This window comes from Apis cerana, linkage group LG11, assembly GCF_029169275.1.
Source record: "Apis cerana isolate GH-2021 linkage group LG11, AcerK_1.0, whole genome shotgun sequence".
Classification (NCBI taxonomy): Eukaryota; Metazoa; Arthropoda; class Insecta; order Hymenoptera; family Apidae; genus Apis; species Apis cerana.
Genome location: NC_083862.1, coordinates 10,283,567 through 10,300,480, shown reverse-complemented (window position 1 = coordinate 10,300,480; position 16,914 = coordinate 10,283,567). Strand labels below are relative to the sequence as shown.

Sequence of the window (16,914 nt, the reverse complement as noted above, 5' to 3'; positions counted from 1 at the left end):
TAATTTTTAGTTTTTAGTTTTTAGTTTTTAATTTTTAATTTTTAGTTTTTAATTTTTAGTTTTTAAATTTTAAATTTTAAATTTTAAATTTTAAATTTTAAATTTTAGTTTTTAATTTTTAATTTTTAATTTTAAATTTTAGTTTTTAATTTTTAATTTTTAATTTTTAATTTTTAATTTTTAATTTTTAATTTTTAATTTTTAATTTTTAATTTTAATTTTTAATTTTTAATTTTTATTTTTAATTTTTAATTTTTAATTTTTAATTTTTTTTTTTAATTTTTAATTTTTAATTTTTAATTTTTAATTTTTAATTTTTAATTTTTAATTTTTAATTTTTAATTTTTAATTTTTAATTTTTAATTTTTAATTTTTAATTTTTAATTTTTAATTTTTAATTTTTAATTTTTAATTTTTAATTTTTAATTTTTAATTTATCATTCGATTTCTATTTCAAACTTTAAATATTTGCTTTTTAATTTTTTTTAATTTTATTTAATTTTATTTTCAATTCACTTTAACTTTTAATTTGATTTAATTTTCAATCTTTAGTTTTTATTTCAAAATTTTAATTTGATTTATATTTTAATTTATAATTTTCTTTTAATTTTATATTTAACATTTAATTTGTTTTAATATTTAATTTGTTATAATATTATATAAATAATGACAAATTAAATGTTAAATATAAAGTTATTTATATAAAAAATATAATTATGTGGGTCTCGACGTAGTCACCTCCTCGTTGGTGAGACCCGGTAATTGGCATCGGTTTTCGTTTTATATTATTTGATCAAATTATTAGAAATATCACATTAAAAATATTGTATTAAAACTATATTAGAATGATTAGTTTTTGAAAACTGATGCCAAGCTAAGAACTACACTAGTTTTAAGTTTAAGTTTAATTTGTTATTGTATTTTTAACTTGTAAAATTTTGATTATTTTGCAAGAAATTTCGAAAATTTATAATTCGCGACATCATTTATTATAATTGATTATAATCTAAATTTTGATAGCGAACAATTATAACGTAATTTTTCCAAATTATTCAAATAATTTTCCAAATTTTTCTAAATAGTTCATAAACATTTTTGAATGTTAAAAAGTACCTTAGAACTCATAGCAGTATTTTCTTAAACAAATGTTTGAAACGAAAAAGAAAAAAAAGGAAAAATATCGAATATTTTACTTTTTTTTCCACCCTATCCCTCCCTTATTATACAATTTTATTTTCAGTAAATTTTTGTTACCGCGCGCGATCAGTAGAGTCAGTGTTTGCTTTCGTAAAAGTTTTTTTAAATTCTTTAACGAATAACGCGAAATTAGAATCAGTGTTTGTTCGCCGAATTTAATTTTTAACCGGTCGCGTTAAAAGACTACGCGTTTAGAGTCAGTGCTTCTCTCAAGAAAATACGGCGGTCATCCATCACGCGAAGAGGTAATTATCTATATCATTTTATTTAAATTCTTATTTTTTTATCTCAATATAAATCATTAGATTTTTAATTTTTAAATTTAGAATTCAATTTTTAATAATCTGGATTATGTTTTAAATTATGTTGTTTCTTTTTTTGTTACAGATATTTCCTAACATCCCCCTGCCAATATTCTTCGCATCTAATGGTGAGTCGCATGCATTTATGTTCCTCCGGTCACTCAATCATGTCGTAGGACGAAAGGTCCGAATCGACACGAGTGATTGGTTGTATACGTAGATTTTTGCAATGGGCATAGTGACCACGGATATATTTATTATATCCGTGAGTAGTAACATTTTCTGTGTTTATTAGCTCAGGCTAGATCTTCTTGCACATCGCGTTTCTCAAATACTAATAAACTAAAAATTTTCTTTTCTTTTTTACATTTCGCTTTATATTATAATATATTTTAATTATTCGATTTTCAATTTTCAACAATCATATGATACATAATATAAAATTTTAAATTTTAGTTCCTTCGTATACGAAAATGTGCAAGAAGATATATCGCGACAGGTAGATTTCGGAATCAAAACAATAATATTGAACATTGTGTTTCTAATTTCTAATTCGAAACTATGTTTTGATGAAGGAATCGCCTGAGGTTATTAATGTTAACTTTAATTTTTCAATTCAATTAGTTTATTTTGCATTTAGTATTTCTTGTTGTAAATAAATTTCTTATTTATTTTTCTTTTGCTTTATTATTATATAGATATTATATAGATATAACTTTAATAAAATTAGAGTCATTACATAAAATTTAAAGTAAAAATAGATAATGAAATAAAGAATATTAGTCCGTTAGAGAAAAAATAGATATTTATAATATTTTTTTAGTTTAGGATTTTCAGGTTTAACCCCTTCCGTGTCTATTGCCACGATCTCACTCACGTGCCCAGGTGTTACTTGGGTGAGAGAGAGGCAATAGGCATGATGACTATAGTTTATAAGTTTTTAACGGCGACTGACGATAAGTTAGTGATCGTGCACGACGTATTTTCCACATTGTGTGTGTTTGCGATTAGGCTGTGGAATTGCGTCGTTACGATTCTCATTTTTATTTATTATATTATCAATTATACGATTTACAATTTTGTTAATATTATCATAAAATTATAAATTGTAAATTGATACCAATTATTAAATTTTAGTAATGCCATTTTTATTGATAATTAAAATCGAGATAGATACGATTTTTTGTCGCGATTCACGCAATGATCATTAGCCATCGTCAGTCGATTTCAGGAAAAGGTACGTAAATTTAGAGTGTGAAAGTAGTATCAAACTCGGGTGTCGGAGGCGTCCCGGGACGTTCTCCCTAGTGTAGGCTTTTTGCACCCGGGTGTAATGTGTGAGAACCGTGGAGTGGGTGTGTTGGTGTGATTGTTTTGCCATTTTTTAAATATAGCGCTAGGTAGGATAGGTAGTATACTTTCTGGTGTGCATGTTAATTATAAGTAGGTAGGGCCGGGCAGGTTGTCACAGTCTCTGGTCGGGTAGGCGCGTTTTCGCGTGACAACCTGTTTCAGGAAATACAATTTGAAAAATCGAGAGTGGAGCTGAGATGAGTGATCATCGATGACCACTCGTTTCTGGTTTTACTTATATCGATTTTTCGAATTTCGCGGTCGCGGTCGCGAAATGGGCGAAACGAACGTGCGCTCGAGATTCTGCGCATGTGCGGACAATGGTCAGTAATGACTATTGGTCGTCCATGTGCACTCAGCTTTCGCGATTTAGTCTATTTTTTTTCTTTTTTTTTTTTGCGATTAGGAAATCTCGAGCCTAGACTTAAGTTTCAGCGGGCATTGCGCCCGAAGGAGGAAGACCGAAGAGGCCTCGACAAACTGTCACGAAGAGGGGCTGCAACGAATGGTTTCTCATTTTTTGGATATTATCTGGATCCAAAGAATGGGAAGTCATTGTTACTACTTTGTCACTATGCTCGTTTTAGAATCAGTAGTAGTAGTAGTAGTAGTAGTAGTAGTAGTATTTATGGCCGATGAGAATTCCGGTCCAACGTACAATCATCATGGGCAAATGGGCAATCGCGATTTTTTAATTAGTGTTGCGACAAATAAATTACGGTTTGCATTAGAGTTGCGAAATAACGATCGCGTTTGATTTAGTGTTGCGTTTAATGAGACATCGCGATTTTTTTTAATAATTTTAATTTTAATAATACAATTTTTTATAAAAAATAATATTAAAAAATTTTACGTTTATTTTATTCCAAATTTTAATTATAGAGATATTAACTTTCAATTCATTTGCATTTGTATTAAATTCATTTTAAGAATTAGTGTTGCGTTGAAAAGTAATCGCGTTTTTGAAAATAGTGTTGCGTTGAAAAATAATCGCGTTTTTGAAAGTAGTGTTGCGCTAAAAAATGATCGCGTTTTTAAAAGTAGTGTTGCGCTAAAAAATGCCCATGATTCTTCCACTAATATTGTGGAAGTGATCCTGTTTTGGGATCATAAAATGCAGTTGCAAGAGCTGCAAAAATGTGGTCCTACTTTTGGATCACAAAGTGGGAAAACGGGCAATCGCGATTTTTTAATTAGTGTTGCGACAAATAAATTACGGTTTGCATTAGTGTTGCGAATAACAATCGCGTTTGCTTTAGTGTTGCGTTTTATGAGACATCGCGATTTTTTTTTAATAATTTTAATCATTATTAAATTTAATAATATAATTTTTTTTAAATAGTAGTATTAAAAAATTTTATGTTTATTTTATTTCGAGTTTTAATTAGAGATATTAACTTTCAATTCATTTGCATTTATATTAAATTCATTTTAATAATTAGTGTTGCGTTGAAAAATAATCGCGTTTTTGAAAATAGTGTTGCGCTATAAAATGATCGCGTTTTTGAAAGTAGTGTTGCGTATAAAATGCCCATATTCTTCCACTAACATTGTGGAAATGATCCTGTTTTTGGATCACAAGTGTGGTCCTTATAGCCTTTTTTGGCTATAATTTTTTTTCAGCGCCCCTAATTATTACAGCATTTGTTAATGAAAATACTGCTAAAAAATTTATTCATTTGAATTTTAAACTCTCGTACTATTACATAAAATTGTTTGCATTATGCAATAAGAACATTAATTTATTTAATATTATAAATTAATATTCTTATTACGATATATTGATACAAACAGTTGATATATTTGGAACAAATGACAAATAATTATTCGTTGTCAAAATTAAAATTAAATTTTTTTCTATTTCTATTTCCCTAAAATTAAATAAAATTTGTTAGTATTTTTGCATTTTTAATTATGAAACAATTGAATAAATATTCGGAATTCCTGCGTGAAATATCAAAATAAAATTTTTAATTTATTCTATATGTAATTTTTAAGATATCTTCGATTAAATTTAAACTTAAATTTAAGATTTAAATAAATTTTAAGTCTTAAATTTAAGTCTTAGATTTAAGTTTAATGTAAGATAGACATTTAAATTAAGTCTTAAATTTAAGTCTTAGATTTAAGTTTAATGTAAGATAGACATTTAAATTAAGTCTTAAATTTAAGTCTTAGATTTAAGTTTAATGTAAGATAGACATTTAAATTAAGTCTTAAATTTAAGTCTTAGGTTTAAGTTTAATGTAAAATAGACATTTAAATTAAGTTTATTGTAAGCACATTTCGTAAGATGATACGCTCCTTAACATAAAATCAACTCTATATATACAAATATTCATTCATAAATATTTTCAATCCCTTTACTTTTTTTCTTTTTCTATTTCTTTTTTTTTTTTACTTTGTTAAATAGGAGCGTATCTTTAGTACGGATGATGCCAGTAGAATATATAAATCATAGATTTAAGATGTAGTATTAAGAATATAGATTAAGTTAGATGAACGATGATAGATAATTTATTTACCAATTATATCACATTTCTTTTCTATGTACATAAGATCTGATTTGTAGATAATTAATTGTATTATTTAATGTACTGGTCACTTTGTTCAATAAATTCAACCTGATGGGTCTCGATGCGTAGTCACCTCCCCGTGGGTGAGACCCGGTAATTGGCATCGCTTTTCATACTTTTCATTTAAAAAGATATCTTCATTTCCATTCGAAAATTTTTCGAAAAGCGATGGCAAGCCAAGAACTACGCACACCTTCAATCTAGTCTAAAATGATTACTTTAAATTATTTTGATCAATTAACAATGGATTAGACTGAAGGTACTAATAAAGTCTTTTACATTCGATGTAAATGACAAGATGCGCGCATCTTAGATTTAGGTCCTAGTTTTAAGTATAGTATAAGATAGGTTTAAGATTTAGAATTAAGATTTAATTTTAATATATTCATCATAATTTATTATATTTCGATAAGATGCGTGCATTTTAGATGTAAGTCCTAGCATTAAGTATAAAATAAGATAGATTTAAGATTTAATATTAAGACTTAGATTTTTATTATAATTGATTATACTCGATGTAAATGATAAGATGCATGCATCTTAGATTTAGGTTCTAGTTTTTTGAATAATGTCAGATAGATATAAGATATATGTAAGATATATATATATAAAATAGACCTAAGATTTAGTATTAAGATCTAGTATAAGTTAAATTTAGGATTTCATCGATGGACATCGCTGGACATCGCTGGACATCGTTGGACGACGTTGGACGACGTGGGATCACGATGATTAACAGGATAATGATTTTAATTTCCTTTTTATAATTTCTTATATTCGATGTATCAATGGACATCGAATATCATCAGTGGACATCGTTGGACATCGTTAGACATTGTTGGATGAGGTTGGATGACATTGGACAACATTGGACGACATTGGACGACATTGGACGACATTAGACGACATTGGATGATATTGGATGACATTGGACAACATTGGACGACATTGGACGACATTAAACGACACTGGACGACACTGGACGACATTGGACGACATTAGACGACATTCGACGACATTAGACAACGTTGGACGACGTTAGACGACGTGGGATCACGATGATTAACATAACTTAATGATTTTAATTTCCTTTTTATAATTTCTTATATTCGATGTATCAATGGACATCGAATATCATCAGTGGACATCGTTGGATATCGTTAGACATTGTTGGATGACGTTGGACGACGTTGGACGACATTGGACGAAATTGGACGACATTGGACCTCAATGGACGTCAATGGACGTCAATGGACGTCAATGGACGTCAATGGACGTCAATGGACGACATTGGACGACATTAAACGACACTGGACGACACTGGACGACATTCGACGACATTAGACAACGTTGGATGACGTTGAACGATGTGGGATCACGATGATTAACATAACTTAATGATTATAATTTCCTTTTTATAATTTCTTATATTCGATGTATCAATGGATATCAAATGATATTGTTAGGCATCGTTGGACATCGATGGACATCGTTTGATATCGTTGGACATCGTTGGATATTGTTGGACGTCGTTGCATGTCGATTGATATCGTTGGATAAAAAGAATGTAATTTCCTTTTTCTAATTTCTTATATACGATATATCAATGAACATCGCTGGACGACGTTGGATCACGAAAATCAATATAGAATACGGATTTTAATTTCTTTTTTATTATTTCTTATATTCGATGGATAATTCTTATAACGATGGAAAATGTTGGACGGCGTTGGATCACGATGATCAATATGCGACAGAGCTTATGACATTTAAAAAATATCATCATTTCCATTCGAAAATTCTTCGAAAAACGATGGCAAACCAAGAACTACGCACATCTTCAATCTAGTCTAAAATGACTGCTTCAAATTATTATGATTAATTAACAATAGAAATTGAAGGTTTTTTTACATTCGATGTAAATGACAAGATGCGCGCATCATAGATTTAAGTTCTAGTTTTAAGTATAATATAAGATAGATTTAGATTTAAGATTTAATGTTAAGACTTAGATTTTTATTATAATTGATTATACTCAATGTAAATGATAAGATGCATCTTAGATTTAGATCTTAGTTTTTTTAATAATGTTAGATAGATATAAAATGTAAGACAGATGTAAGATAAATGTAAAATCGATGTAAGATCGATGTAAGATCGATGTAAGATCGATGTAAGATCGATGTAAGATCGATGTAAGATCGATGTAAAATAGATGTAAGATCGATGTGAAATAGATGTAAAATAGATATAAGATTTAGTATTAAGATCTAGTATAAGTTAAATTTAATATTTCATCGATGGACGACGTTGGACGACGTTGGATCACGATAATCAGCATACGACATAATTGTTAATTTTTTATTTCTTATATTCGATGTAAATCATAAGATGCATGCATCTTCGATTTAGGTCCTGGTTTCTAGAATTGTGTAAGGTAGATATAAGATTTAAGATAGATGTAAGAAATATGTAAGATCGATGTAAGGTTTTGTATTAAGATAGATGTAAGTTTTAGTATTAAGATCTAATATAAGTTAAATTTAAGATATCATCGATGGACAACGTTGGAGGACGATGGATAAATCAATTGTATCATATTTCTTTTCTACTTTTAAGAATTAATTTATATATAATTAATTGTATCATTTAATGTATTAGTCACTTTGTTCAATAAATTCAACCTGATGGGTCTCGATGCGTAGTCACCTCCCCGTGGGTAAGACCCGGTAATTGGCATGGCTTTTCATACTTTTCATTTAAAAAGTATTAATTCATTCCATTCGAAAATTTTTCGAAAAGCGATGGCAAGCCAAGAACTACGCACACCTTCAATCTAGTCTAAAATGACTTCTTTAAATTATTTTGATTAATAAGCAATGGATTAAATTGGAGGTACTAATAAAGTCTTTTACATTCCATGTAAATGACAAGATGCGCGCATCATAGATTTAAGTATATTATAAAATAGATTTAAGATTTAATATTAAGATTTAGATTTTTATTGTAATTGATTATACTCGATGTAAATGATAAGATGCATGCATCTTAGATTTAGGTCTTAGTTTTTTGAGTAATGTAAGATAGATATAAGATGTAAGATATATGTAAGATATATGTAAGATATATGTAAGATATATGTAAAATATATGTAAGATCGATGTAAGATCGATGTAAGATCGATGTAAGATCGATGTAAGATCGATGTAAAATAGATGTAAGATCGATGTAAGATCGATGTAAAATAGATGTAAGATCGATGTAAAATAGATGTAAAATAGATGTAAGATTTAGTATTAAGATCTAGTATAAGTTAAATTTAATATTTCATCGATGGACGACGTTGGACGACGTTGGATCACGATAATCAGCATACGACATAATTTTTAATTTTTTATAATTTCTTATATTCGATGTAAATCATAAGATGCATGCATCTTCGATTTAGGTCCTGGTTTCTAGAATTGTGTAAGGTAGATATAAGATTTAAGATAGATGTAAGAAATATGTAAGATCGATGTAAGGTTTTGTATTAAGATAGATGTAAGTTTTAGTATTAAGATCTAATATAAGTTAAATTTAAGATATCATCGATGGACAACGTTGGACGACGATGGATAAATCATTTATCAATTGTATCATATTTCTTTTCTACTTTTAAGAATTAATTTATATATAATTAATTGTATCATTTAATGTATTAGTCACTTTGTTCAATAAATTCAACCTGATGGGTCTCGATGCGTAGTCACCTCCCCGTGGGTGAGACCCGGTAATTGGCATCGCTTTTCATATTTTTCATTTAAAAAGTATTAATTCATTCCATTCGAAAATTTTTCGAAAAGCGATGGCAAGCCAAGAACTACGCACACCTTCAATCTAGTCTAAATATGATTGCTTTAAATTATTCTGATTAACTGTCTATGGACTAGATTGAAGGTAATAAAATCTGTACAAAGTTATTCTGGTTAATTTTTTCTTGTATTTCTATAATTTTTTAAGAAAATTTTAGCGATTTTATCTTTTTTCTCTTTTTTTAAATAAGACCAGAATGTCTTTGAATATTAGTTAATAAACGAATATTAAATTATTATTATTAAGGACATTATTTATATCCGTATCAAGATACTCTTCTCAACTTAAAGCGAAAAATAAGATTCTTAATTCTTTGATATATCTTTCGTTTTATTTTTCATCTCGAGTGGTTTCATGTGATTCTTCGAATCGTTTCTTACTTTTTTCTTCAATTTATCCTCATTTCTATCTTCGTTTGTTGTTTCTTTTTTATTTATTTCAAGTTATTGTCAATCACATGTAACGCAATAGTGGCAAGAGTTGTTAGATTAGTACTTTACTTTCAGTGGTCAGTCAAAGATCCGCGCTCTGATCGATTGGTGCCACCGAGTACTCGATCAGAGTTAAGCCTTACGGTAGAACAATGTCTTTGTTAGCCAGCATAGGTGGTCGAGGATCTTCCTCGTTCCTTCCTGTGTTGCTGGGACATATATCTTCTTCTGTTAGGCTGCTGTCGTAATTTTTGATTGACAATTGACAAGTATCGTCTATTCAGCGATTCTCCACTAATGTAAGTCGTAACATGAGAATGACAATAATTAATAGGATATTCCTCTTTTTCAGTTACTTTATTATTTTTATCAATGACGTGTCTTACATTTTTCTTCAATATTTATTTCTATCTCGTTTTGCTCTTCGTTCTGAACATTACAATTTTCTTTTAATTAAATAATAAATTACTTGAAAAAATTTTTCTATTTTTGCTGTAAGTTGAAGAAGAGTATTCTTGATATCTTGAAAATAGATTTAAGATTTAATATTAAGATTTAAATTATAATATTTGCATTGTAATTTATTATATTTCGCGTTAAGATGCGTTTTTAGACGTAAGTCATAGTTTTAAATGTAATATAAGATAGATTTAAGATTTAGTATTAAGATTTAAATTTTAATATTTTTATTATAATTTATCATACTCGATGTAAATGATAAGATGCATGCATCTTAGATTTAGATCCTAGCTTTAAATATAATATAAGATAGATTTAAGATTTAATATTAAGATTTAGATTTTTATTATAATTGATTATTATAATTGACTCGATGTAAATGATAAGATACATGTATCTTAGATTTAGGTCCTAGGCTTTAAGTATAGTGTAAGATAGATTTAAGATTTAGAATTAAGACTTAATTTTAATATATTCATTGTAATTTATTATATTTCGATAAGATGCGTGCGTTTTAGACGCATTAGTATTAAGTATAAAATAAGGTAGATTTAATATTTAATATTATCTAGAATATATATAATCTAGAATAAGTTAAATTAAGATTTCATCGTTGGACATCGTTGGATGGCGTTGGACGGCGTTGAATCACGATGATCAATATAGGATAATGATTTTAATTTCCTTTTTATAATTTTTTATATTCGATGTTTCAGTGGACATCAATTGACATTGGTGGACAACGTTGCACGACATTGGACGACGGTGGACGACAGTGGACGACGTTGGACGACGATGGACGATATTGGACGGCATTGAATCACGATGGTCAACATAGAATAATGATTTTAATTTCCTTTTTATAATTTTTTATATTCGATGTTTCAGTGAACATCAACGGACATCGATTGACATCGGTAGATAACGTTACACGACGTTGAACGACATTGAATGACGTTGGATGATGTTGGATGATGGATGATGTTGGATGACGGTGGGCGACGGTGGATGACGCTGGACAACGGTGGATGGCGTTGAATCACGATGATCAACATAGAATAATGATTTTAATATCCTTTTTATAATTTCTTATATTCGATGTTTCAGTGGACATCAATGGACATCGATGGACATCGATGAACAACGTAGTATGACGTTGGATCGCGAAAATCTCTATAGTACAGATTTTAATTTCCTTTTTCTAATTTCTTATATTCGATCAGTGGATATCGGTGGATATTGTTGAACGACGTTGGATGATGGTGATCAACATAAAATAATTTTAATTTCCTTTCTATAATTTCATATATTCGTTGTATGGATGAATATTGATTGACAACGTTGGATGACGTTGAACGATATTGGATCACAATAATCAGCATACGACATAGATTTTAATTTCTTTATTATAATTTCTTATATTTGATGTATCGATAGAAAACAATGGACATCGATGAACAACATAGAACGACATTTGATCACAATCAATATAGGATACGGATTTTAATTTCCTTTTTATAATTTTTTATATGGGACGTAAATCATAAGATGCGAGTATTTTAGATTTAAGTCCTAGTTTTAAATATAATATTTATTTAGGTTTTGGTATAAAAATTTAAGATTTAAAATAATTTAATTTAAAATGGGCATGGATGAACAACGCTGGATGCCGTTGAATCACGATAATCAGCATACGACATAGATTTTAATTTCTTTTTTTATAATTTCTTATATTCGATGTAACGATGGACATTGTTGGACGGCATTGAATCACGATAATCAACATATGACATAGCTTTTAATACGATTAGATTTTTTTTATAATTTGTTATATTTGACGTAAATCATAAGATGCGAGAGTTTTAGATTTAATTCCTAGTTTCTAATATAATACTTTTATATAGATATAATATAGTTTTGAGACTTAATATTAAAATTTTGAATAAGTTAATTTAAAATTTCATCGATAGACATCGATGGACAACATTGGACGTCGTTGGATCACGATAATCGGTATATGACATAGATTTTAATTTCTTTATTATAATTTCTTATATTCGATGTATCGATGGACAACGATGGACATCGATCGACAACGTTGGACGATGTTGGACGATGTTTGATCACGATAATCAGCATACAACAGATTTAATTTTTTTTACAATTTCTTATATTCAATGTAACGATGGACAATGCTGATTGGCGATTGGATCACGATATTCAACATACGATATAGCTTTTAATACGATTAGATTTCTTTTTTATAATTTGTTATATTCGACGTAAATCATAAGATGCGAGCATGTTAGACTTAACTCCTAGTTTTAAGTATAATATTTTTTTTAGGATAGATTTAAGATTTAATATTAAGATTTAGAATAAATTAATTTAAGATTTCATCGATGCATATCGATGGACAACATTGGACACCGTTGGATCACAATAATCAGTATAGATTTTTAATTTTTTTATAATTTATAATGATTTCATTTTCATTTTTATAATTTCTTATATTCGATGTATCAATGAACATCGTTGGACGACGTTGGATCACGATAATCAATACGGATAGAATACGGAATTTAATTTCTTATATTCGATAGTTAATTCTTATAACGATGGAAAATGTTGGATGGCGTTGGATTACGATAATCAACATACGATAGAGCTTTTAATATTATTAGATTTCTTTACTATAATTTGTTATTCAATGTATCGATTAACAACAATGGACATCTATCGACGGCGTTGGACGATATTTGATCATGATAATCAGCATACGATATAGATTTTAATTTATTTTTTTATAATTTCTTATATTCGATGGACAATGTTGGACAGCGTTGGACGACGTTGGATCATGATATACGTAATAAATTTTAATTTATTATAATTTCTTATATTCGATGTAAATCATAAGATGCATGCATCTTAGATTTAAGTATTAGTTTTAAATATTAGTTTTAAGCATAATGTAAGATAGATGTAATATTTAGTATTAAGATTTATAAATAACTAATTGTATTATTTCAATTGTACTATTCAATTTGTTCAATAAATTCAACCTGATGGGTCTCGATGCGTAGTCACCTCCCCGTGGGTGAGACCCGGTAATTGGCATCGTTTTTCATATTTTTCATTTAAAAAGATATTTTCATTTCCATTCGAAAATTTTTCGAAAAGCGATGGCAAGCCAAGAACTACGCACACCTTCAATCTAATCTAAAATGACTGCTTTGAATTATTATGATTAATTAACAATAGATTAGATTGAAGGTACTAATAAAGTCTTTTACATTCGATGTAAATGACAAGATGCGCGCATCTTTTAAGTATAATGTAAGATAGATTTAAGATTTAATATTAAGATTTAGATTTTTATTATAATTGATTATACTCGATGTAAATGATAAGATGCATGCATCTTAGATTTAGGTCTTAGTTTTTTTAATAATATTAGATAGATATAAGATGTAAGACAGATGTAAGATATATGTAAGATATATGTAAGATCGATGTAAGATCGATGTAAAATAAATGTAAGATCGATGTAAAATAGATGTAAGACTTAGTATTAAAATCTGTAAGTTAAATTTAATATTTCATCGATGGGCGACGTTGGACGACGTTGGATCACGATAATCAGCATACAACATAGTTTTTAATTTTTTATAATTTTTTATATTCGATTTTTTATATTTTTTTTTAAATCATAAGATGCATGCATCTTAGATTTAGGTCTTAGTTTTTTTAATAATATTAGATAGATATAAGATGTAAGACAGATGTAAGATATATGTAAGATATATGTAAGATCGATGTAAGATCGATGTAAAATAAATGTAAGATCGATGTAAAATAGATGTAAGACTTAGTATTAAAATCTGTAAGTTAAATTTCATCGATGGGCGACGTTGGACGACGTTGGATCACGATAATCAGCATACAACATAGTTTTTAATTTTTTATAATTTTTTATATTCGATTTTTTATATTTTTTTTTAAATCATAAGATGCATGCATCTTTGATTTAGGTCCTGGTTTCTTGAATTATGTAAGATAGATATAAGATGTAAGATAGATGTAAAAAATATGTAAGATCGATGTAAGATATATGTAAGGTTTAGTATTAATATAGATGTAAGATTTAGTATTAAGATCTAGTATAAGTTAAATTTAAGTCTTCAACGATGGACGACGTTGGACGACGATGGATAAATCATTTACCAATTGTATCATATTTCTATCTTTAAGATTTAGTTTATAGATAATTAATTGTATCATTTAACGTACTGCTCGATTTGTTCAATAAATTCAACCTGATGGGTCTCGATGCGTAGTCACGTCCCCGTGGGTGAGACCCGGTAATTGGCATCGCTTTTCATATTTTTCATTTAAAAAGATATCTTCATTTCCATTCGTAAATTTTGCGAAAAGCGATGGCAAGCCAAGAACTATGCACACCTTCAATCTAGTCTAAATTGATTGCGTTAAATTATTTTGATTAATTAACAATGGATTAGATTGAAGGTACTTATAAAGTCTTTTACATTCGATGTGAATGACAAGATGCACGTATCTTAGGTCCTAACTTTAAGTGTAATATAAAGTAGGTTTAAGATTTAGAATTAAGACTTAATTTTAATATGTTCATTGTAATTTATTATATTTCGGTAAGATGCGTGCGTTTTATATGTAAATTCTAGTTTTAAGTATAAAATAAGATAGGTTTAAGATTTAGTATTAAGATCTAAAATAAGTTAAATTAAGAAAGATATCGATGAACAACGTTGGACGACGTTGGACGACGTTGAACGACATGGGATGACAATGATTAACATAGAATAATGATTTTAATTTCTTTTTTATAATTTCTTATATTCGATATATCAATGGACATCGAATAATATCAATGAACATCGTTGGACATCGACTGACATCAATGGACATCGTTGGACATCGACTGACATCAATGGACATCGTTGGACATCATTGGATATTGTTGGACATCGTTGGACATCATTTGACATCATTAGACATCCTTCGACGACGACAGTGAACGACGTTGGACGACAGTGTACGACATTAGATGACATTGGACGGCGGTGGACGACGTTGGACAACAGTGCACGACGTTGGGTGACAGTGGACGATGTTGGACGACGTAGGACTCCATTTAATCACGATGATCAACATAGGAAAATGATTTTCATTTCCCTTTTCTAATTTTTTACATTTGATGTTTTAGTGGACATTAGTGGCCATCCATTGACATCAGTGGACATCGTTGGACGACATGGGACTGCATTGAATCACGATGATCAACATAGGAGAATGATTTTAATTCCCTTTTTATAATTTCTTATATTCGATGTTTCAATGGACATAAATGGCCATCGATTGATATCGGCGGACGTCATTGGACGACGTTGGGCGACATAGATACGAATTTCTTTATTATAATTTCTTATATTCGATGTATCGATGGAAAACAGTGGACATCGATGAATAACGTAGGAGAACGTTGGATCACGATAATCAATATAGAACGGATTTTAATATCGTTTTTATAATTTCTTATATTCGATGTAACGATGGAAAATGTTGGACGGTGTTGGATCACGACAATCAACATACGATATAGCTTTTAATATTATTAGATTTCTTTATTATAATTTGTTATATTCGATGTATCGATGGACAACGATGAATATCGATCGACGACGTTGGATGACCTTTAACCATGATAATCAGCATACGACATAGAATTTAATTGCTTTTCTTAAAATTTCTCATATTCGATCTAACAATGGACAATGTTGGACGGCGTTGGATCAGCATAATCAACATAAGATATAGCTTTCAAAATGATTAGATTTCTTTATTATAATTTGTTATATTCGACGTAAATCATAAGATGCATCTTAGATTTAGGTCTTAGTTTTTGAATAATATAAGATAGATGTAAGATAGATGTAAAGTTTAGTATTAAGATATATGTAACATTTAGTATTAAGATCTAGTATAAATTAAATTTAAGTCTTCAACGATGGACGACGTTGGACGACGATGGATCATGATATACGTAATAAATTTTAATTTATTATAATTTCTTATATTCGATGTAAATCATAAGATGCATGCATCTTAGATTTAAGTATTAGTTTTAAGTATTAGTTTTAAGCATAATGTAAGATAGATGTAATATTTAGTATTAAAATTTATAAATAACTAATTGTATTATTTCAATTGTACTATTCAATTTGTTCAATAAATTCAACCTGATGGGTCTCGATGCGTAGTCACCTCCCCGTGGGTGAGACCCGGTAATTGGCATCGCTTTTCATATTTTTCATTTAAAAAAATATCTTCATTTCCATTCGAAAATTTTTCGAAAAGCGATGGCAAGCCAAGAACTACGCACACCTTCAATCTAGTCTAAAATGATTGCTTTAAATTATTTTGATTAATTAACAATGGATTAAATTGAAGGTACTAATAAAGTCTTTTACATTCGATGTAAATGACAAGATGCGCGGATCTTAGATTTAAGTTCTAGTTTTAAGTATAATATAAGATAAATTTAAGATTTAATATTAAGATTTCGATTTTTATTGTAACTGATTATACTCGATATATAATGATAAGATGCATGCATCTTAGATTTAGGTCCTAGTTTTTTGAATAATACAAGATAGATATAAGATGTAAGATAGATGTTAAATAGATCTAAGATATATG

The 16,914-nt window shown here is 28.6% G+C and overlaps 1 long non-coding RNA gene across 1 annotated transcript; it reads left to right on the top strand.

The window, feature by feature from the left end:
* The first annotated feature begins 519 nt into the window (after nt 1–519).
* Nucleotides 520–5,481, top strand: LOC133666961 (uncharacterized). Its single transcript, XR_009831896.1, has 2 exons — nt 520–1,442; nt 1,585–5,481. It is a non-coding gene; the product is annotated as an uncharacterized LOC133666961 (long non-coding RNA).
* Nucleotides 5,482–16,914: the final 11,433 nt, after the last annotated feature.